General features: G+C 46.5%; 1 long non-coding RNA gene across 3 annotated transcripts in view; it reads right to left on the bottom strand.

The window, feature by feature from the left end:
- The window catches only part of LOC122555738 (uncharacterized), a 65187-nt gene that overhangs the window by 40871 nt on the left and 449 nt on the right, over nt 1–23867 (bottom strand). For all 3 annotated transcript variants that reach the window (XR_015759230.1, XR_015759229.1, XR_006313350.2), the window contains exons 2-3: nt 15175–15244; nt 4145–4275 (exon numbers count right to left, since the gene is read on the bottom strand). This is a non-coding gene — a long non-coding RNA (uncharacterized LOC122555738). The remainder of the gene's footprint in view (nt 1–4144; nt 4276–15174; nt 15245–23867) is intronic.

Genomic DNA, 23867 nt, shown 5'->3' with positions numbered 1-23867 from the left:
CTTGGTTCTATCCACCCTTGACCTCCCAATGGAGCCATAAAACAAACGCACATTGCCACGCAACTCAATTGTGGCAAACCAGTCAGTCGGAAGTGCTGGGCCAAGAGCAGGAGCAACATCCGTGGCTGATTCCTGCATTCCCATAAAACCCAGGCGTTTAGACTCCAGAGTACCCACTGAGATTGATATGGAGCACAGCTTACAAGCAAAAACATAGACTCCAATCGCAAAAACGCAAACTGTTTCATCCAGGTGACAGGAGCCTCTGCTGTAAACCTTGCAGGATATGCAAAGCAAGATAAAGGTTCGCATTGAACGGTGCCATGAAGGGGAGGGACCAGAGTTGGAAAGGAGTAAGCAGGGAGACCTTCTAGCCCGCTTAAGGGCGGACAAACTCTGCTTTCGTACAAACACTTGTTTGACCTGCCTCACCTCACTTGCTGAGAATTAACGGGTTGATGTTGCCATGAACAAACTGCATGTAGCTACCTGTGGGGTTGCATGGTGGGGGGAGCAAGCAAGTGTGCAACTGTCCATCTGAGGTCTGCATTTTGGGAGGGGGGGGGGGGGGTATATCACTGGGTATGATACCACCCCCACAGCAGAAGGTCTCACGTTCAAATTCCACCACAGAAACACAAACATTTCACCTGAAACGGACATGCAGTGCAAAGCAGAGGGAGTGCCAAACTGTGCCAAAAAAAAAAAAAAAGGTGCCATCTATTGTGATTAGACATGGAGTCAAAGCCCTGCCTGACTGACTGGTCTGGTGCATATAAAAAATTGCAGAGTGTCATCCAAAAGACGAGAAAGGCCGGTCAGTCTGCTGCTGCGACCAACATCAGGAAAAACCTGATGTTTTCCTCATCCTCACAGCACTGCGTGGTGGGCAACTTTACTGCGTACATATTAGCTGCTGTTTGCCATGACACTTCAGTGGGAGCAAATCACTTTGAAGGGGTTTTAAGATTGCGACGTAGGGGAGTTTTATTAGAAAAACAGTGACAAAAAAAAAATTGCCGCTTCCATGAAAGAGATTTCATTGTTTGGCGGGAGGGCATTTTTCTTTTCAAACCAAAAAGAATCACCATCTCCCTGTAAGCTGATGGAAGAGGGGAGGAGAATGGCAGCGTTGGGAGGGGAGGGAAGTATTGGAGTTGGGCTAATGGTACGTATTTAGGGAGGGTGGAAGGGGGCTGTATTTGCATTAACCATTCAGTTTGGTCAGTAAGCTGTTAAAGGATGCCTCTCTGCAGCTGCCTACTCAATCAGCCTTAAGTATCCATCTGTCCTGTAGATAAAACATCTACAGGGAGTATGGATCACCTCCTCCATCCTCCCCCACCCCACCCTCTGAGCACAAGAGGTCACGACCCTTCTCAAGAGGCGTCGATCCCCGGGCCTGCGTGGCGCAACCATTTCTCAAACATAACAGAATGGACAGAGCTCTGCTCTCTCGCTCTTTCCCCGCATCCTCCCCCCGCCCCGAACGTCTCCCCCCCCCCAATCAACCCTCACTTTAGCTTCAATCCGTGTCACAGTTCTCACGCTTTATGGAGGGACAGATTCTACTGATCCCATCCTCCATTGTGTACCTGGCCCCCTCCCCACCCCCCGGCCCCTTGGTAACCTCTCCACCAAGACCCCAACAAAGGCTGGCCCAGGCTGCATCAATCACTGCAAGCTAATGCATTCCTAGGCCAGTCAAAAATTCAAAGGCGCCTTCAGGGCCAAAGTCCTTACCCCCACCCCCCACCCCTCCCAGGTAGGGGTCTTCAATGCTTAAAGCTCTATAGAAGAGGTTCAGCAATGGCCAACAAAGAGAGACATTTAACAATGGACCGGCAAGGATTCAGCAAACAGAAAGAAACTCTACCATCACTTCCCAGAAATACAATCAGCGATTGTCACATCAAATGGGCTAAGGAGCTCAGGTAACAGTCCAGCCTCAATCTCCAGTGTTCAAATGAGCTGGAGATTTTCGGTTTTCAGGGTGGCAAGACAGACACAGTGACAAAGCGGTGGTGCCACCACTCCAGAGGCCCAAGTTAATGCTCTGCGGACCCCGGTTCGAATCCCACCGGGACAGATTGGGGGGGGAGGAATCAGTTTCACAAATCCGGAAATGCAAGTTAAGTCTCAGCAATGGTATAACCATAGTCAATCACTGCTGAAAGAAAAACAATATCTGGTTTGTAAACGTCCTTTTGAGGAAGGAAATCTTTTGTGCTTACAGCAAATGCTGACCTTCACAGTGATGCCCACAGCCAGTGAAAGGGAGTGAAGTAAAATATGCAAATATAGATATCAAAGGTTCAGTCCCCATACATGCCAAACGGTGCGTCAGTAAAATATTTAGCTTAAAATTAAAAAACTTGTATCGGCGTTGAGTCTTCCAGGCCTTTGAGACAACCGCAAACCAATGGAGCATTTTCCTAAGTTTAGTCCATGTGATAAAGCAGAGAGATGGTAGTGTACTAGTAACATTGCCATTCTCATCAAGTGCAGGCCTGGGCTAATGGTTCAGGGCAATTTCTGATGAAGGGCTTTTGCCCGAAACGTCGATTTTCCTGCTCCTCGGATGCTGCCTGAACTGCTGTGCTTTTCCAGCGCCACTCTAATCCAGAATCTGCAGTCCTTGTTTTTACCTAATGGTTCAGAGGACGGGACAGAAATTACGTCAGCCTCACCTGGTCTGGCCTACACACTACACGGACTCCAAAATATCCGCAACACGGTATGACAAGTCCCTCCGTTCAAAGGCAATTAAGGATCGGTTTTTAAAAAAAAGACGCAGTTTAAAAAGTTTTTTTTAAAACAAGTGGTTTAAAATAGGCAGTCATTTTGCTTGCAGCACGCACTCAAGATAGATAACACTGGACAGTGCCGTCATCGCAAGAATCAGTGAGAGATTAAAGCGCATTAGGCAGTACTCGCTCTTCTTAGAGAAGAGAAAGATCCCATTGAAACATCGGAGGCTCTGAATGGGTAATCCATTTACCATTTGTTTTGCTCAATGGATTGCCATACCTGAAAGTACAGCCCAGAAAGCTGGTCAGCCAAATATACTCAGGGCTGACATTGCTAGATGTTTGGGTGAGGTTGCTTTACAAAACAAAAGGACAGACAGACACCCCTATTGCAGTGCAGCATTCCACAGTATTCCATCAGTCTGGATTCCTCACTCCAGTCTCTGGAAGGTGATCGGGACACCTCTTCTACTGAAATGGTTTTGAGACGGTAGAGATCGGCAATGGTGATTGAAATGGAGTAGAAGCGCAAATAATGGTGATCCTTTTTCATTTTTTTAAAAACAACCCTGGTACAGACAAGGACCACTTGCAGGAAGCAAAACACTGGCTTGTTTACAATTGTAGAATAGTTACAGCCTGCCTTGCCTCTACTGCCTCTCTGCTAGATTAAGATCCCCATTCCCTTCCCTGCTCCTAGAAGGTGCATGCCCCATAGCATGCAATTTCTCTCCCTTCTCCTCATTATCCAATTCCCCTTTGAAAGCCTCAACCAAACCTGTGTCCACCCAATTCTCAGGCAGTGCCCTCCAAATCCTAACCACTCACTGCATAAAGATGGCTTTGCCTCATATCACTGTCGCATCTTTTGCCAAACACTTAACAGCAGGAGAAGGGCTTATGCCCGAAACATCGATTCTCCTGTTCCCTGGATGCTGCCTGACCTGCTGCACTTTTCCAGCAACACATTTCCAGCTCTGATCTCCAGCATCTGCAGACCTCACTTTCTACTTAACAGCAGGAGTATGTCTTGGAATATCTGGTTTTCACCAATTCTGGAACGGACCTCTGAATGGCGGGTCAAGTGGTCACATTAACCCAAAGACTGACCCGAATCTCACCCTTCGTTATAAGCATACCATCCCCAGCTTGTGGCCAGTACAATTCCTAGTCAACTGAGTCACCCCAATATGCCCAATTGCTCTCCAGCCCCACGGCACCAAGGCTAGCTCGAGCAACCCAATCTGCAACTCTGCCACTTAAGTCATGATACTTTGCCTCATGCCTTGGCATTTTCTCAACAGGGAGACAAACAGGGCAAGATGGAAAACAGCAGAACTGAGGAAGGGGAGAAAGGAGGTTATGAGAGAGGGAAGATGCTCATCTATACCTACCTTTAACAGTGGGATCAATGGGCTGCATACATCACCTAAAAGCAGTATTCCTTCAACCCGTTCCAGTTCTATAAACTCACTTGCAGCTCATTTGATGATCACAAATCTCTGCCCAATGTGGCGTGTGAACCCTGTGAACAAAAGGAGGCAGTATTCAAAATGAACTATCACTGCTGCACAACACTCACTTCGCAATATTTGCTGCTAATTCTCCTGCAATATTTCCAAAACATTGCAATATTAACTCACAGTACAAGAAAAACATGTTTAGTTTGCATTAAACAATTCCCGGGTCAGTCCCTGAAATTCCACTGGGATTGTTTCCCCAAAAGCACCATCCTCCTCTCAATTGCTGCACACTTCATGGACAGCAAGGCACTTAACACGTTGTACATATCTTCGAGACACATACACCATTCACTCCAGAAAAGCATCTGTCGACATGAGTCACACAGTCAGAGAAGGGGTCCTCTGTCCAGATGATCAGACTGCTTCTTCCAAACCCCTCCCTACTCAGCACAGTGGCTGTACAACACGAACACACATTTTCCCTTTGGATGGTGAAAGTAACACCACTCAGCAATTGCAATGCTCAAACCCTTACTCTTTCCAACTTGCCTTGCGCCATCAAACTCAGGGACACCGGCAGAAGGGCCTGGTCAGCTAAGAGAACAAGCAAAGCCAGCAGCACAATAAAACATCTCCCAGTGTGTCAAAATGTACGGTTGCAAAGCATCATATGAAAGCAGCCAAGCGATGGAATATTTGAACAGGAGGAGGCATGTTTGAAAGATTTACCCTCAACAACAGGACAGGGTGATTTATCCACAGCAACCTCGGGTGACACAGTGGTTAGCACTGCTGCCTCACAGCGCCAGGGACCTGGGTTTGATTCCAGTCTTTGGTGACTGCCTGTGTGGAGTTTGCACATTCTCCCAGTGTCTGCGTGGGTTTCCTCCCACAGTCCAAGGATGTGCAGGTTAGGTGGATTGGCCATGCTATATTACCCACAGTATTCAGGGATGTGCACCTTGGTAGGTTAGCCATGGGAAATTCAGGGTAACAGACATAAGGGAGGGGGTGGTCTGGGAGCGACATTCCTCAGAGGCTTGACGTGGATCTGATAGGCTGATTGACCGGCCACTGCAGTGTAGGGATTCTTTGAACCTCCTCGTTTAATACCCCAACTGATGGAGTAAACATGTGCGCCTGGGATCTGCATCTCTAATCTAGAAAGTTCTGAGCTGCAGCCACAAGATTCCTGCGCATAGGCAGGGTACCCTCATTCTACTGTTATACTACAGGCGCATAGTGACAGCTTGCTGTAATTCTGTCAGACTGAAGGTGTGGAAGGAACGGTTCCAAGTGCTGTTACCTCGACTCTTAGATCAATCTCGAACCATTTATTAGGTTTGTCAGTACGAACCATGCAAGACATTAAAAAAAAAATGAGCTCCTGGATTTAAACATGATCTGAATGAAGCTCTTTCTGCAAGATTGGTCTGAAGAGTTGTAGAGTTTTAATAAGTTGAGACAGAATCTTGGCAACTTCTACTCACCGTCAACCATAGCTGGTTTGACCCAGGGAATAAACTTCTCACCTCAGGGAGGACGTTGTGAAACTTAAAAAAGGGTGCAAAGAAGATTTACAAGGATGTTGCCAGGGTTGGAGGATTTGAGCTATAGGAAGAGGCTGAATGGGTTGGGGCCGTTTGCCCTGGAGCAGAGGCAGAGGGGTGACCTAATAGAGGTTTCGAAAATCATGAGGGGAACCAGCTATGGTCTTTTCCCCAGGGTGGGGAAGAATCCAAAACTAGAGGTTTAAAAAAGTGAGAGAGGGGAAAAGGATTTAAAAAGGGACCGGAGGATTAACTTTTTCAGACAGAGGATGGTACGGGTATGGAATGAGCTGCCAGAGGAAGTGGTGGAGGCTGGTACAATTGCAACATTTAACAGGCATCTGGATGGGTATATGAATAGGAAGGGTTTGGAGGGATATGGACTAAATGCAAGCAAATGGGACTAGATCAGATTGGGAAGTCTGATCAGCGTGGACGAGTTGGTCCTGTTTCCATGCTGTATGACTAAGTCATGAGCACATAATCTGCTTGGGGGATACTTCACTGCAGTACTAGATGATTCAGATAAGACGTTAAACCAGATTAGATGCAAAAGATCCCCAGGACAACAGAAAGACAAAGTTCACAAGGTGCTGTGGCTGATATTAAATCTACCAATAACAGTGGAATAAGTTAGTTGATCAATAGGGTCAGTTTAGACAAGTTAAACCAAATCATGATTAACAATTAGGATATCAATTTTCATTTCAATTATTGCAACATTCGAACTTACAGCCCACGAATAGGAGCATGTTTATGGGAACACACTGGCCATACACACTCACTATTACCTTTGAGAATGATACTCACTTCACTGATGTGGCTTTTCCTGCGAGTATCTCCTCCCAGTCCATTTTGGCCAGATCCAGTCTTATTAAAACCAGCCTTTCCCCAATTTAAAAATTTTATTTCCAGTCCTTCGTTATCCTCATTTACCTTATATCTTCCTGATTTCTGGTCACTATTCCGGAAATCCTCCCACTGCCACATCTCCTACCTGGCCAGTTTCATCCCCTAAGATTAGGTCCAACTCTGCCCACCCCTAAGCCTTTCGCGTTCGTCATTAATCTCAGAACTGTAGAATCCCTATAGTGTGGAAGCAGGTCATTCGGCCCATCAAGTCCATACTGACCCTCCAAACAGCAGCTCACCCAGACCCACACTCTCTACCTTATCCCTGTAATCCTGCATTTTCCAAAGCTAATCCACCTAGCCTGCACTCCTTGGGCACTATGGGCAATATTAGCATGGAGAAAGCGAAGTCTGCAGATGCTGGAGAGCAGAGTCGAACGTCTGTTGCTGGAAAAGCACAGCAGGTCAGGCAGCATCCGAGGAGCAGAAGCATCGACGTTTCGGGCCATAGCCATTTCCTGGATTGTGGGAAGAAACCGGAGCACCCGGAGGAAACCCACGCAGACACAGGGAGAATGTGCAAACTCCACACAGACAAACCGGAACCAAGGCTGGAATCAAATGCGGGTCCCTGGCGCTGAGACAGCCAACGATAACCACTGAGCCCCCGTACCTTATTGGGGAAACTGAAACACTATTACTTTGGCATTTCTAAGTGTAAAAAGAGGACATTCAGGATATCAATCCAAATCAGGAGGGTAATGTGACTTGGGTGATGCCGAAGAATCCCCAGTGAGCTACTGCAGCCCATCTTTTAGACAGTACAAACAACTAGCAAGGTGTACTGATGGAGGAGCAAGTAAATGTTTAGAGTGGTGGATGGGGGTGATCAACCTTCGGTCTACTTTGTCCTGGATGGTGTCAAGCCTCACGTGTGTCATTGGAGCAGTATCCATTATACTCCTGATGCTTTGCAGGTGGTGAACAGGCTTTAGGGATTAGTGGTGCTGGAAGAGCACAGCAATTCAGGCAGCATCCGAGGACAGGCAAAATCGACGTTTCGGGCAAAAGCCCTTCATCAGGAAGTCGGGAGGCAAGTTACTTGCTGTGGAATTTCCAACCACTGATTTGCTCTTATAGTCACAGCACTAACCTCAGGTGGAGGTGAGGAACTTACCAGTGTTTCAGTTAAAATTTAGTAAAGGTAGCCCCGACTGAATGCTGATAATGGGGGACTACGATAATGACGACACTGCATGTCAAGAGGAAATATTTTAATATTCCCTTGATAGTGATATCCAGCACTCAATTGGTGCTAATTTTATATATCTGGAGGATTAATGTTGTGGTATCCAGGCCTTGATGCACACAAGTTGACGTAATCAGCCTCTAACAACCGTAACCATCTTCCTTCGTGACAAATACCACTCCAACCACTGGGGTTTCCACCAAACCCAGTTCCCCTCTGATTCCCAGTGACTTCAATTTTACCTGGGATCCTGATGCTCTCCTGGGTCAAATGCTGCCTTTGATGCTAAGGCCAGTCACTCTAAGCATTATAGCACTGCAACCAACTCAAACTTTCTAATGGTCCATTAGCTACCAAGAGAAAAGGTCCCGTCCAATGAGCCCTACAAGAAGGAGCAGGAGAGATGGGTGTATTGAAAACAGCATACATTGGAATTTTCAGCATTTCACAGATAGCCTACCCCACCACACCAAGCTTGGAGGTAGGAATAAGACAAAGCTGCTATCCTCAAATAGGCAACAATAGAAAGATTCCCATTCGTTCCCATTTGAAGGCCCAGAGTTTGCAAATGGAATCATTCCCTTGGAAATGAGGCATTATCTCTTCAATTCCTGACATAGTAAGCTCCTCACCTCTGCACGGTCAGTGTGTAATCTGCTCAATTTCATTGGGTGGCCAAAGGCCTCCTGTGCTTTATGATAAATATGAACATTACTGGTGGGGGCATTCATTAGAACAAAGAGGTTTACATGAACTTTTTTATTTTTGAAAAAAAAGACATGCAGTCTCCCACATGTTTAGACTCTGGATGGGGGGGGGTGCGCAGGGGGAACCGTGCATACTCCAGGAAAGCAAGTGAAGACCCTATCTACCAATCAGCCCTGAAGGTGGCCCTGAACAGAAGGAACCAACTGTGCTGCTCCAGGAAAGCAGACAGAATAGATAACAGCACATTAGCCACAAGGTCATTCAGCAGTGCTCGCTCTGATTAAACACAGCCCAACAACTTTTTGCAGAAATGTCCCCACTCACCGGCTTCACACAGGCCAGTTCAATCACAGCAAACCACTTAGCGATTGGGAGACCCCTCCCTCCCTACCCAAACACTATCTCCTTTCCCAGATCCAACAGCTCTCTAACTCTTACGCACCCTCACCACTTCAAACCAAGTGGGCAAAACATCAGGAGAGCCCGACTGGGGACAAGCGCTTGGGTGATCATTTCAAAAAATGCATTTTCAGCTAACTTTACTCCCTCCCGGTGAATTGGGTGCATTTCTCCTGATCCTGATGCTGGTCTCCTCACACAGAAGCTGAGAAACCCCTGCCCCAAACTTTTTAAATCCAATCTTTAATCCTAACTGGGATTCAGGGAAAGAGCAAATCTCTCCCCCCAGCCCCTCAGTCTCAGTCGAATGTCTCATTAAAAATGAACTCCACATATAAATGTATTCCCTTCTCAATGATGGGGTTTTTCCTCTCTCACATTATAATAACCAAAATGTGACAAACTCTAAAAAGGTAACAAAGGCTGCCAAAAATCCTCAGATTCAAAACGATGGCTCACTTTCTTCCAGTCGGTCAGCCATTTTGAAGCATTGAGGTTGAAGATTTTTCCCACAAACATTTCCTTCCACCCCACAAAATAAAAGTCACGGCTAACCTACAAGACAAGGCAGACAACAATCAGGGCTCTACCTGGTAAAGGTGCACCAAATTCAAATTAGTAACTTGCGTACAATGGTCACACAGCTTCTTCAGTGGTCAAGCACAAATATTCTACCCACAAGCAATCATACTTTCCTACAAATGTCTTAACTGATCACTCCAAAGGTAGACTTAGACTCAATAGTGTCACCCTAATATTATAACCCAATATGTTCTCTCCATGAGGAAAGGGCAGAATTTACAATCTGTTGAAGGAGATAAGTGGACTCCTTGTGGAAATTCCATTGCACTGCACTGCAGCCGTAAACATCCTGAGTTTCACTCAGTATTACATGGTGCTAACCTTTCTCTCACCCTCTACCTTTCCAAATAATTGAACAGAAACTTCCTTGGCAACAAAACTCCAGCAGGGAATATTCCAGTTTAAGAAGCTAGAATTAACAGCTCCCATGACAACTCCCCACTCCCACCCCCCCTTCATTGTTCCTTCATCTGCTGGTTATCATCAGCGCACTAACAGCCCGTGCTCGGTGGGCGATAACGTGCCAAGCCTCTCCTTCGGCTGGAGAAGGAAATACCACACAATACTTCCTCAAGCAGCTGGACTTGGCTGCTTCCCCATTTTCCTTCTCCCCTCCTCCCCCACCCCAAAGACTTCCACCAAGCCCCAGAATTAACTGGGCAGATTCTGACCTGTGGGGTAAAGTAGCTTGCCTTGTAAACACAGACTTTGTTGAATCACCCACTGCTGGAAGAAAGATTAAAAATCAGGGATATGCAGGAATGTAGAGTTGAGATTAATATCCGATCAGCGGTGATCTTATTGAATGGGAGAGTGGGGCCAGTTGGCCTATTCCTTCCTATGCCTTTGTATGGAGATATTGCCTTGTTCCTCCCTCGCACCCGAAATACAAACAGCAACCTGCTCTTCACCAAGACAAGCAACAGCAACCAGGATAGCTCTCCAACACCACCAAATTTCCTCTTCTATGGGCACTGCCAGGTACAAGAGCAGCAAGACAAAGCAAGTTATTTGGTCGAGTTTGGTACCCATCCCAATCTCAAGAGGGCAGGAGTGCACAACTGATGGGGTTTTTTAAACTGGCTGAGCCCATCTCAAAAAATCGACACCAGTCTGAACAGCAGTGCACCACAGAGAGGGGAGACACAGAAACCACAAAAATAGGACAAACAATCCAAACTCCCATTGGTTAATGGGCCATCTTCTGACCCACCACAAGCTCGCTGCATGTCACGTTTGGGTCAGATGTGTTTTGGCAGGAAGAATAAAGGAGAGGTGGTATGAAATTAAGCGATGACTCTAAACGGTCATAAAAGGACATCAAACGCAAGATATCAAGGTAATGCTATAACGTGGGTCAGGGTCAGGAAGGAGTGTTGCCAGGGCTGTTAGGAACATTCACACTTTGGAGTCAGCGGTTTCAGTCCAGGGAGCTGAACACCAAAATTCCAGTGCTCAATATTAATGACTCGACCAACAGTAAAACCAAAAAGGACCCGCCCATTTATTGTGTGTCAAGTTGCTGCAGTGGCTCCTACATTACATGACAAGACGTCAAATAGTACTCTACTATTCGCGGTCTGCTGAGGTCATGAAAAGGGTTTTGTTTTGAAAGTTCTGTCAGGGGTCACTACTTGAACACAGATCCCACTTTGCTTAACTTCTACGCGGTCAGTATCTCTGGAAAATCACTGCCTCCTGCCCCTCAGCAGCTCTGACTACAAACCTCAAGGACCACTGACAAGCCAAGATTTCCTTAAGCAAATCCTTCGACCGTAAATCCTACATTTTCCTGCCGCATGCGAATAAAATGTGACATCAAAACACAGGAACTAGGAGTAAAAGTAGGCAAATCAAACCTGATCCAATATCTAATACAATTGTGACAGATCTCACCTCAGCCTGAACTCCACTGTCCTATCTGCTCTCTGTGACCCACCACAAAGCAAAAACATTTGCCCATCTCCTCCTTGAATACAGCACACACCACACTCTGGGGGGTAGTGAATGCCACAAATTCAGCTCAGAAGTAACTCCACCTCAACTCTGTTTTAAAATCTGACACTCCTTAGCCTGAAGCTGTTACCGCTCATTGTCAATTGCCCCACATGGGGCAACATCCACTCTCCTCTGCACCCTCTCCAGTGTCTGGGCATCTCATTTACATTGCTATAGTACATGAACAATGGAGCGACATCCAATCAGCAATCCTTCCCTCAAACACAAAAAGCATCAGGATAAGGCCGAGCCTTTCACAACCGAGGTGCCAGGACTGTACTTTTCTTCCTAAACTCCTCTAGCCTTTTCTAAGTTGGCCTGGGCCAATTAAATGCCAGTTACTACAAATTAGTGGTGGTCCATGTTTCTAATCCATTCTTCAGTCTTCCACCTACCATATCCCACCAGTGCCAACAATCCAGGTGCTCCCATCAACCTTTAGGCCGGTCCAGCTCCTCCTGTTGGGAGAGTTGATCCCTCAACGTGCCCTTAACGGCGATGGGAGATCAGCAGAAAAACATGACAAGCTCATTCAGGTCATTATTTTACATTAGAGGTAACGGAGAACTTGGAAGGCCTCTACTCGACATCTCAAACATTCACAGAACAGGTGTTGACCACTCCAGCCATCACGTCTGCACTGGTCAAAGGTCTGACGGCACCAGACCATTCTTTAGAAAAACTCAACTGGCCACAATAACACCTTCCCCCTCACAACAAGCAATTCGTTCTCTACAAAACAAAAAACATCTTGACTTGCTCTGTTCTAACCCTGAACCGATTTTATTAAAAGGTCCATTAGCACAACAGATTAAAAGAAACCCAGGGATTTTCTTACAGGACGTGAAGGACACAGGATGAAGAGCGGCTGGCTGCAATCAGTTTTGGGATAAGCGGCCTCCAGGCACGGATAATAAGCGTGACTTGGGTTGCTACGGTGACGTTTGCAGGGACGCTCAGAATCCTCGCCAGTCAGTCAGACCGACCGACCGTGACTTCTGGCGCCACAGCAGAGAAACAGACTTGTTAAGTTGGCCATTCACCACTTCACAACTAATACTCGCAATTTCAAAATCAGAAAATCCCAGTTATCAATTCCTTCCAGCTCCTTCACTGGTGCCGCTTTCACAAAATCAAAGGCTCGCTCCATATATTCGTGCCAAAGACAGCTCTACTTCGGACTTGTGCTTTCAGGCGTTAATGGGCGGTGATGTCAAGGGGGCTTCCATTGTAATCGTACCTTGATGAGTCGGCTTTTCCTCAGACCGCACTCCCAATGACCAGACAGCACCACCCTGGTTGAAGGTGCCAATGAAGACATGAAGAGAAAAAGTTTGAAGGGATTATGGGCCAGGTGCAGGCAGGTGAGGTGGTCTAGTTTGGGATTAGGTTCAGCGTGGACTGGTTGGACTGAAGGGTGTGTTTCCATGCTGTAGGACTCTAAGACAATGGCCAGTGCTTCTTGACTTCAGGGTTAGTGTGTGTAAAAGAATGACAAGAGATTGAACAAAGCCACCAAGACCTGATATTAATCGTCCCTGCCCTGTCTCTCCCACCCAAAAGGATGTCTAACCTAGTTTCACTGTGGGAGACACAATCTTGCCTCCTCCTTGCCAGTTTCCAATCCAGACACATGAGCACATCATCATCACCCCAGTGCCAAGGAGGTGCTGCATTGTCAGAGGTACCGACTTTCAGAGGAGGTTTGAGGCTCCAGTTGCCCTCTCAGGTGAACCTGAAGCACTTTACCCAAGAAAGGGCAGACTAGTTGAACCTAGCAACCGGCAGCTATACTGTCCTCTCAACTGAGATTACAGAAACCGACCATGTCAGAATCATGGCGGTGTTTCTGGGAGCTTGCCGTGCTTCCCATATTAAAACTACTTCACTGGCTAAAAAAAGCAGTTTGGGACAACTCATTCTCCCCCCACAATTCGATAAAAAAATCTGGAAGGCTCTCCAACGCAACCTGCAGCTTGCCCTGCCAGTTCTATCGTGTGCAAAGGAAGATACTGGCCAAGACCTTGCAGCTGGGGGTGGAATTATGTACCAGAGCACAGGGCATTAGGCAGCTATATCCTCCATTTTCTACATTCACAACAGTTCGGTCCCCCCTCCTCTCCTTCTCGCTTGCAGCAAGTGCACCTGTAAGCAGTTCAACTCACTGACTACTGGCAGCTTGCCAGTAAGCAGCCTTGAAATGTTCTACAACAGAAATATTTACACAACACAAACCACTCAGTTCTGTCTCCCGTGTACTCAGCACTCCTCACAAGTGTCAAGTGCTGCAGGTCCTTAAAGCTGTCAGTTGGGAGCTGGGCAATGAAGGAAATGGCTAGACTGTATCTGCTCGCAGCGGAGCACCATGTCAGTACAGAAGTTAAAGTCGAGGCACCTGGGGAATTGAGCGATTGTTTCCAAATCATGAAAATGGGGAAAATAACAGTACTGAAGAAAAAGGTTTACAACCTCAGTTTCTGCTCCAGAGCTCAAAACTAAATTTGGAAGAACCTGCAGCTGAATTAGCCAACGATCCACAAATTCAGGAATTATTTTCAATTGATATTCAAATGTGGGGGGGGGGGGGGGGGGGGGGGGGGGGAAGAAACCAGGTAACTACTGACCGTAACTACTGACCTATAACCTGTGGGAACCTGGAATCTATCATTGATTGCAAATTTGGATAGGTTGGAGCTGGTCTGGGGGCAGTGTGGGATTGCAATGAAACAGAGATGGAGGATAAAACCTAAGAATTCCCTGGTCTCCGCAGCCCTAAGACAGAGGAATGTGAAGGCTCTCGAGGACCAACTTCCAATACAATAACAAGCAACAAAATGGCAAATATAAGAATTTGCCTCATCCCCAAGAAAAACAACTTTTGGTCATCCCAAAAAGCTCATACGGGGAAGAAAGTGGGTTTTACGGGAGCAGAGTAAATCCAGGTTGTAATGAAGATCATTCACTACATAACGCGACTCGCAAGCGAGTGAGACTGTGCGTTCAACTGGGCAGACGAGTCACAGGCACACAGAGCAGAACTGCGCACTTTTATGGATCATATTGGCAGGAGCTAAAGGCCCTCAGAGAGACAGACTCATTAAACCACAAGTCCACATTTCCTTAAACTGTTTCCATTTCAAGTCAATGATATCTAACAGCTCTGGCCGTTTGGAATGGGTATTGAACCTTCTAGGCTGAAAAAGACCTTTCCAAAGTTTGAGAATTTGGGAGGTTTAAAGAGGACAAACCCACCAAAGTAGGAATACAGGGGAGACAGGAGATGTCAACAGAGACTAGCATCTGAGATACCTTTTTAGGAAATTCCTACAAGTCAAGCCAATCAATCACTTTCCACTTAAGTGAACGGATGGGAACATTATCTGTTAAAACCATTACTCAGAGGGCATGCCAGATCACAGCCTTTAAGTGCATAGGAGTCTGGATTAGTTGGGCTTGCCATTACTGAGTTCATTGGCTATGTGCAGTAACTCCTCTATAGCACGGGTGATGTTCTGGTAAGGTACAGCACGTGGGCCACAGGAGGAGGAGGAGAGAGAGGTGCATTAACAAACTAGCGCAGCAGTTAGTGCTAAAATGCAAAGACAACACAAAGAGGTACTCACCTTGTCTGCTCAGTGTCAGCCATTTTATTCACCCTACTTCGCCCCCTCATGCTGATCGCATTCTCGGTGCCTGAAATAAAGAAGGTAATTGATCATAATTCCGCTGCAGCATTCACTGAATTCCAATTCAAATCACCATCACATTCAAGGACTGGAAAAACAGCCCAAATACAACAAGTACTCAGTCGAGGCTGGATGGGAGCACACTATCCTGAGTCACCGGGCTGTGGGTTTAAATCGTACTCTAAAGACTGGAGTACTGAAGCTGAGCTATGATTTCAATACTCGAGGAGTGCAGACTAGACACTAAATGCACACCACACCCACCCTCTCCAAGGGGCATAACCCTGGCCCCTCAAACATCATTGAAATGTCAGATGCTCTTGTCAACCACTCTTTGTGAGAGCATGCCACTCACAATGTGATTGCTGCGGTTCCAAAAAGGCTACACTTAAGTAATCTGACATTGCAAAGAAAATAAAAAGGTGCTATATAAATGCACATCTTTTCAGCTAAGCGATACCCGACACACCAGACAAACCCTGCACATTACGCACAGTGGACAAGGCCAGACTGTCTTGCCCCCTATAGATAATCACTAAGTTGTCAGTGAACCACAGGTACCAGCTGGTGGTACACCCTCATGGGAGATGGAAATAAAACTATCAATACCGCAGCCCCCAAAGCTCTACCTCCACAAACAACTGTGGGCCCAGGTACAGAATTTCAAATTGATGGAATTAAACCTCAATGAGAGTGTAAAAACATCTGATTTAAACAGGTTATTTGAGATTGACCCCCAACCACCACAATCCCTTTGGCAAAATATTACCAACAAAATCTAAAACAGCGTACGCACATGCCTCAAACTAGCAACTGGGGTTAGGATTCGGTTCAGAGATTTGGAAAAATACAAGTCAATTGTGCATGCTCACTTCCCATTTTTGGAGGGAAGATGAAAGTGGGGGGCTGGGAGTGGGGTGGAAAAAAATGTCAAGTATAAAAAGGTTGTAATGCATTGTCCACTCAAGATATGAAATTACTCAATAATAATACCCTATGATATGGCCTTGAGGAAAGCACAAGATATGGTGTATAGTCCAGATTTGTAGAGGGAAAATAGAGTTGAAATAGATCCAGTACTGAACTGGCCACAACACCTAATATCAACTATACATGTTATCTGTTGAAAAAGAGAATTCAACTTACATCTTCAGAAATGTTTACTGGGAAGTGTTATTGAATGTAAGTGGGAAACAGCCAAGTTATCAGTAGAAATAGTCAGATAGACTATGGCGAACTCCAATAGGAGTTACCATCTCTGACGGGGAAAGATAGTGGCTTAACATGAGCTGATACAGTGGAGGCGCAGTTACATTCATTTCCACATTAAGAGAATAGGAAAAAACATAAAACAAAGCTTCCACTTCCAGGTCCTATCGGGTTACTTCTGGTAGAAAGCACTCTGCAACACTACAGAGGCCCTGTATCTCCTTCCAGTCAAACAACTGAATGACACGCTCATTGAGCAACTCACACACACACACACATGACGGATAGCCACATGGACAAACACAGGAAGATGCTGGCAGCCATCAAACTGAACGTTAGCATGCGGCAACTCCATTAGGGGCAGGGCAAGGGAAAACTGAGGAGAAAAACGTAAAGGTAAAAGTGCCCCTTCCAACTCCTGATTCCGAACCAAAATCAGGAGAAGTACGGTCCATAGACCGCAAACATACTGCTGTTTCTGCAGCCATCAGAGCTCGACTGAGGATGGAGAGAACCCCATGTCTTTGCGTGGGATGTGACAAAATGAAAACAAAACGAAAAACAAAACAAAACAAATGGTATATTAGAAAACGGACAGTGAGAAAACACAACTCAACTCAAAATAGGTTCAACGTTCCCATAGGGTTAAATCCACAGAAACTGACACATTTAGCTATAGCCTTGCAGAGCACCTGACAGGGTTAAGTACCAAGCTCCTCCAAGAAGTAGTTAAGAACTCACTGTGCACAGCCTTAACCTTCAAGTTGTCATCTGGGTGCTTGATACAAGAAAAGGTCATCCATTGGGAAATGATAATGATGTGGGCATGCTGTTCATTCTTGCTTGGTTCTCAGTGCAAAGATCAGGCCTATAGTGCTGCAACTTCCACTGGGTAGGACAAGGCACCAGGTTTCTCTCTCTCACACACACACAGTGGATCGAGGATTGACTCCCCCATGCTATTGGCACCATCTTGCTCCAGATGGTCCATCGAGCCAACCTCCCTCGCCACCCAGTCAAGAGTTGCTGTGCCAACATTCCCTTTCACATGCATATTGTGGCCTGCAGCTATAGATGACAGCAGAAACTCCAAACTGCTTTCCATCGCACAGCCGGCCAGGAAGCTCACCAACTCTTACCACCTGATACTGGTGGAATTTGAAGACTGATCCTCAAACTGTTTGGACACGTGATGAACACACCTTCCTCAGTCATCAAGTCCCGGAGAAGGTCTTAAACCCAGCCTTCTGGCCCAGAAGCAGGGAAACAATGACTGGGCCACAAAGCCTTGCGTCAGGCCCAACATTCAATTCCAAAAGCAGCCCTACACCGTCATCACTTCCTCAAAGGATTTGATGCAATCATATTTCTGGTCAATTCTTATTAAGTACCAGTCTGCACTACAAAGGAAGAGAGACATCTTCAGGTTCAAGCGAGTGTCAAGAGAACATTAATCCAGTGCAGGAAGGAAAAGGCCAGTGCTCACTTTGACACAACTATGTTGACTGCTCATGATCAAATAACTTGAATTGCTCATCACTTTAGTCACTTAGATGAGTAACTTGAAGTTAACAATAGACCAAGAGTATCTCAGTAACCTTTAACTCGATCAAAGGTCCAACCTTAAAAGGCTGAGCCATTTTCTTATTGCAAACTAACTCACTGTCACCAACCCAATGATGCTCGCACATGAACAGTCCATGAAGAACAGAAACTAGAGATTATACCAAGTGTTATTGGCAGTTTGATCGTCATACATCAGTTTGAATGTGGGAGGTGGGGGGGGGGGGGGTTTGGAGCACAGAAAACTCATCAAGATCAAATATTTGGCAAAAGCTTTGAATTGTCATGATATAAAACAATAGCAACTGATAAGATTCAGATAATTCATCCTTTAAATCAACCGAACATTAGTTCTGTTTCCCCTCCCCTCTAACATCTGTAAGCTTTCAAAACTTAAAACTTGCTGCCATCTGAGCACTACTTCCGGCTCCCACTATCTTCAATCCTGGGCGTTTCTGCACACAAAGATCTTTTGCCAGGCACCAAACACAAGATGTTTCCACTCACACATTCCCTCCCTACACTGGCATCTAGCTCTATCATGTTTAACAGAAATACCCGCACTAGCGATTTCCTGCATCCAAGCTACAAAACAGAAAATGCCAGTTAAAATAGCAGGAGGGGGCTTGAAACAGCAACATTCTTGCCAAGGGGAGGAACTCTTGTGACCCAATGCAGTTATCTCTCCACACAAGCTTTTTTTGTCAAAAGCCACAACGACCAAGAAGGAAGCAAAGTCTGAAACACATTTCAGCGACCACCAACAAAACAAACCTGCAGGAAGAGTCTGGGGGAGGGAGGAGGAAGATGAGAAGCGGGAGAATAGAGGGAGAGAAACATGAGGGGGCCAAAAAGGGTTAGATGAATGACACACACACACACACACACACTCCTTTCAACCCATTCCAGCTAGGAGAACCAAATTTGCAGAGAACAACATTTGTTTCCAAATTGACAGTGTCCAAGCAAACTCCCTGCACCCTCCCAGATCTCAAACTCTCTCTTTGGTCTCTCTTATCAAAAGAACATCAGATTTCAGCAGAATGGGTCCTTGTACACAGTTCCAATTCATTAACACTCATCACACTGGCTTAGTCAGTACCTCTCCAATCAGAGTCACTGCGTTCAGATTGGACAGAATTCCATTTTTAGGGAAAGGACAAAAGGGAACACATTAACATGTTTGACAAGATCCAAGGAAAGCAATGTTTAATTAAATTCCCAAATGCTCTGCTCTCCCTTTTCCATACAGGGGTGCAGTACCTCAAATGCAATCTCTCCATGCTGTTGCACAGGAAACCTAATGCAGCTTCACCCAAAGATCAACTTCAACCTGTCTCCCTCACCTTGACACCAGGAAATGACCATTCAGCCTGTCAAGATACCCACTCATGGCCTGCATCTGAGCCCTGACCACAAACACAGAAGAGGCAGCCTGGGCTGACCACTTGAGCAGGGAGAAACACTTCCAAAAGGTCCGTTATTTTATTCTTGGAGACCCATCCTTATACAAAAAAAACCCTTGCATTTATATAGCATCTTTCACATTCCGAAGATTGTCCCAGGACTTGACATCAAGATCAGCAAGATCCCACAAACATCAATACTCACAACCAGATAATGTGTTTGTAGTGTTAGCTAAAGGCTAAACTAGATTAATTGTTCATACTCACCTTGGGACATACAACTTGAGACCATCCTCATTACTCACCAGTTTCACTCAATTGGACTATTAGGTACAACTGACCTCATTGATTTGGATAAGAAGGGAATGAGAGAGACATGTGGATGGACAACAGATATGACTCTATTCCAGACCATATCCAAACAAGTCATACCGGAAAATGCCTGGATGAGGGCCAGTCCAGACTCTCACGTGGAATATCAACTCTCCTGCTGTGTGCCAGAGGTCACGAGTGGGTTTCACTTCTGATGGGGACTGAGGCTAACTTGGGGTGCCAGGCAGAAACTTCAAGGGGTGAAGTTTGGCGCTGCAGACCCTTCCCCAGCCAAATGGGACTGGATCTCAACAGAAGGCAAGGCCCTCAAGAGAAGTCATCAAATTAGTGACTATTGATGTTCTCCAATGTCGAATGCTACTGTGGTCAAATCCCTACATTTGGAGACAGGGAAACATCCTACCTATACTGACCCGGTCTATTCTTTGAATTATTCTGTAGATTTCTTCTGAAATCTTAGAATTAGAATTCCTACAGTGTGGAAACAGGCCCTTCAGTCCGAAGAGTATCCCATTCAGACCTATTACCCTACATTTCCCCTGACCTACACATCGCTGAACACTGCAGACAATTTAGCACGGCCAATTCACCTAACCTGCACATCTCTGGACCGTGGGAGGAAACCGGAGCACCTGGAAGAAAACCACACAGACACGGGGAGAAAGTGCAAACTCCACACAGAGTCGCCCGAGGCTGGAATCAAACATGGGTTCCTGGTACTGTGAGGCAGCAGTGCTAACCACTGAGCCACTGTGACCATTGAATACGTAGAAAATACAGGTGCAGTAAGGAACCACTACTCACACCAGGAAACCATCCCTTAGATCCTCACCAGTCACCACATATGCAGCACAAGGTTGCACGAGGAGAACCTTGGCATGCCAACCTGAGGACCCTGGCACAACCCATACCTGGCATAACTGAAAAGTTGTAGGTCAATAAAAGGGCAGCACAGTGTTAGTGTTGCCCCCTCCCCCCCACGCGTGTCTGCGTGTGTTTCCTCCGGGTGCACCGATTTCATTTGGCACTCCAAAGGCGTGCATATTAGGTAGACTGGCCATGCTAAATTACCCCGTATTGTCCAGGGATGTGCACGGTGGTAAACTCAGGATCACAGGGATGGGTTGGTGAGTGAATTTGTGCAGGATGCTCATCAGAAGGTTGGTGCAGAATAGCCTTTATCTATGATTCTAAGTGCGCAACCCCTGCAGTACTGTCACTAGTTTAGTAGGGACTTCCTTTCTCATGTTACTCATACTGGAGTATCTGCATTTGGGAAGGTAAACGACATGCTAATACATACGAGCACTCTTCAGTGCCAACAGAACCCTAGTTCAGAGTCACATGCCTCAGATCACTCAATTCAGAGTGGCATTAAGCAGGTACTGCACTGTCATGGCTCAGGTAAGTATTCTACAGCACTATGCAAGGAACAGAAATTAGTCTCTTCAAGTCTCCCTCTAATCACCAGGACCAAGAACAGGTAAAGTTCTACAGTCTATCATTTACTTCACCCTGCACTAATAGTGACCTACCAACAACACTCCAAAATTAAAGGAGGACACCGCTCTGGGATGTTTGGGAGAGGTTAGGCAAACTGATGAGATTTCACCCTTCGTCATCCCAGCGATATAGCTTTCTGGCAAGCATAACAGGTAGCGAGAGTCATAGAGATGTACAGCACAGAAACAGACCCTTCGCGAGAGGATCTGAAACTAGTAAATCATTTAATGGGAAAAAAAAATAAAGCCACGCTGCATTCCCATTACTTGAGCATCTTCAGAGACGGACAAGGAGATGCAAACACATGCACCGGTCTCACATGCCTGACCACTCTGCTGTCCAGTGGGTGGATAAAGCTGCTCGCTAGTATCTGAAGGTGCGAGACTTCTCCATCGCTAACAGACAAGGCCTACGATACAAACCATAGAAAGTTTTTCCGCGTTTATCTACAAAACTCACGTGGCAGGGAATGGGCCAGAAATGGACAAGTGGACCCAAAATCCTTCCAGATGCTTGGCCAGCATCAATACCTCAAACCTCCCCAACGCTAGAGTCTAAACCCAGACACTGGTCACCACCCTCCCCAGACTTGATCAATGACTCACGTATCCTCCCTCACGCGAACATTCGGCCCCTCTGAACCTATTACTCAACCTCCAATCCGACCAGCACTCACTCGCAGGTCGAGATTAGAGTAGTGTTGGAAAAAGTACAGCAGATCAGGCAGCATCCGGGAGTAGGGGGGAAGAAAAAAAATCGACGTTTTGGACAAAAGCCCTTCATCACTCTCAGGTGGCCACTGATTTTCCATCACCTTAACACTTCCAGATCGCCATCTACGACCCCAGAATTGAAAGCCTACATCGCCTCAACCACCACCTGGGCGCTCTCCCATTTTCTCCCACTGAAGCCTCCTGTACATGCCCGCTCCCAAGCGGTGGCCGGGCAGTTTTCAGTAGTCGTAGCTTCCTGTGAGAACATAGGTGCACTTCTGTTTTAAAAAAAAACACCACGCATTTCACCGGACCTCCCCACTTCCCCATTTAGACCAGGCGGCCCCATTCAGTGCTTAAAAATGTGTTGCTGGAAAAGCGCAGGTCCCATTCAGTGCCTCGGCTTTCATCTCCAAATCATGTCTGCTTTCACGGTGAGATATTGCAATAAAGACTGAATCCGAGTGTCTCCTTCACCTGGATAGTTCTTCCCTCGGGGACCACGCGACACACGTGGGGTGGGGGTCCTCGACGCTCAGAAACGTACCTCCCATCTGTTGCAATAAATATTTGGGTGGGGAGAGAGAAGTTTGAAGGCACATTAATGTTTGGGGTGGGGGCTGAAAACGTGTTGCCTGCCACACTCAAACGTGCGGAGAATTGGGTCGAATGCAGTACCGGTGGAAGCTGTTTACGGGGAAAACAGCGGGTAACAAATTCACAAAGTTGACGGTTTAATTCCGTTTACACCGTGCCCTGCGCCCGATATGAAACAAACGGTCCCGTGAAAATGTACCGGCCACCACCAGAAACATAACTTTAAACGCAAAGAAAAGGAAGAGGGAGGTGGAAAAGAGAGCGAGAGAGAGGAGATAGAACAGCTTCCGAAATAAAAGTACATTTCAATTGAGTGGGATTTCATGTCTGGCGCGCAGATATCTCATTCCCAGCTCATTTAGTTTTTTTTTTAAATAAAAGTGAGCGCTACAATCAGAGCGCTCGGCGAGATGAAGAAAGCGTGGCCCCCGGGAAGGGAAGAAAATAAATTCGGGGAGGAGAGGGAAGAGATTTTTGAGGCGAACTTTGCGCCCAAGTGTGTGTTAAAAAGGCGCGCGTCTGTTGTGATTTGAACTGCACACGGTCAGGGCTGGAGGGGAGGGGTGGGATCTGCAGCCTACAATCCATGTCCATATTCTAACCTCCCACCCCGTAACGCGATTGCTTCCATTTCCCCTTTCGATTTCAGCTCGCCTTCCTTTTTATTTTGGGAAAATAAAAACCCTCCCCACCTTGGACGCCCACCCCACCCCGCGTTGCCCTCTTCTCGAGTCTCACTGTTGCACTTTGTGCCTTTTGTTTCCCTCTTCAGCAGGAGGAGGGGGGTGTGTAGATGGAAGAGGAGGGAGGAGGAAGGGGGAGGGAGCGCTAGCGCGGGGGGGGGGGGGGGGGGGGACGAGACGATGGAAAGGCCACAAGCCGGAAGAAAGGCCTGCTACAACTCAACTTAACAAAAGTGGCGCACTTCAGCCAAGCTGCCGGAGCAGCAGCGTGCAAAATCTATCCTCTTCCAAACGTGTTTTGTTAGCCGGGGAGAGAGGGTGGGTCGGGAGAGAAACAGACGAATGGAAAGAAAACGCTTACATTTATTTTACAAAAATAAAACACAAGCACAACAGGGGTTACGATGAGGGGGGGGGGGGGGGGGGAGGAAGAGAGGAGAAAGAAAAGAAAAACCACGCACCAACGAAAATCAAACTCGTACCCAATCTGCACGAATAAATAAAGCTGAAATCCACACCCACGGCGCTGAGAGATCGAAGCGAACAATTAGATTTGGGGAGGAAAGACAGAGAGAGAGAGAGACACACACACACACACGGAGGGAGGGTTCCCACGTGTTAGC

Source organism: Chiloscyllium plagiosum, unplaced genomic scaffold (genome assembly GCF_037043375.1).
Source record: "Chiloscyllium plagiosum isolate Xiang-an unplaced genomic scaffold, Cpla_swu_hap1 HiC_scaffold_13, whole genome shotgun sequence".
NCBI classification, from domain to species: Eukaryota; Metazoa; Chordata; class Chondrichthyes; order Orectolobiformes; family Hemiscylliidae; genus Chiloscyllium; species Chiloscyllium plagiosum.
Note: the sequence above shows the minus strand (reverse complement) of the source record. Positions and strands in the feature narration are given on the sequence as shown.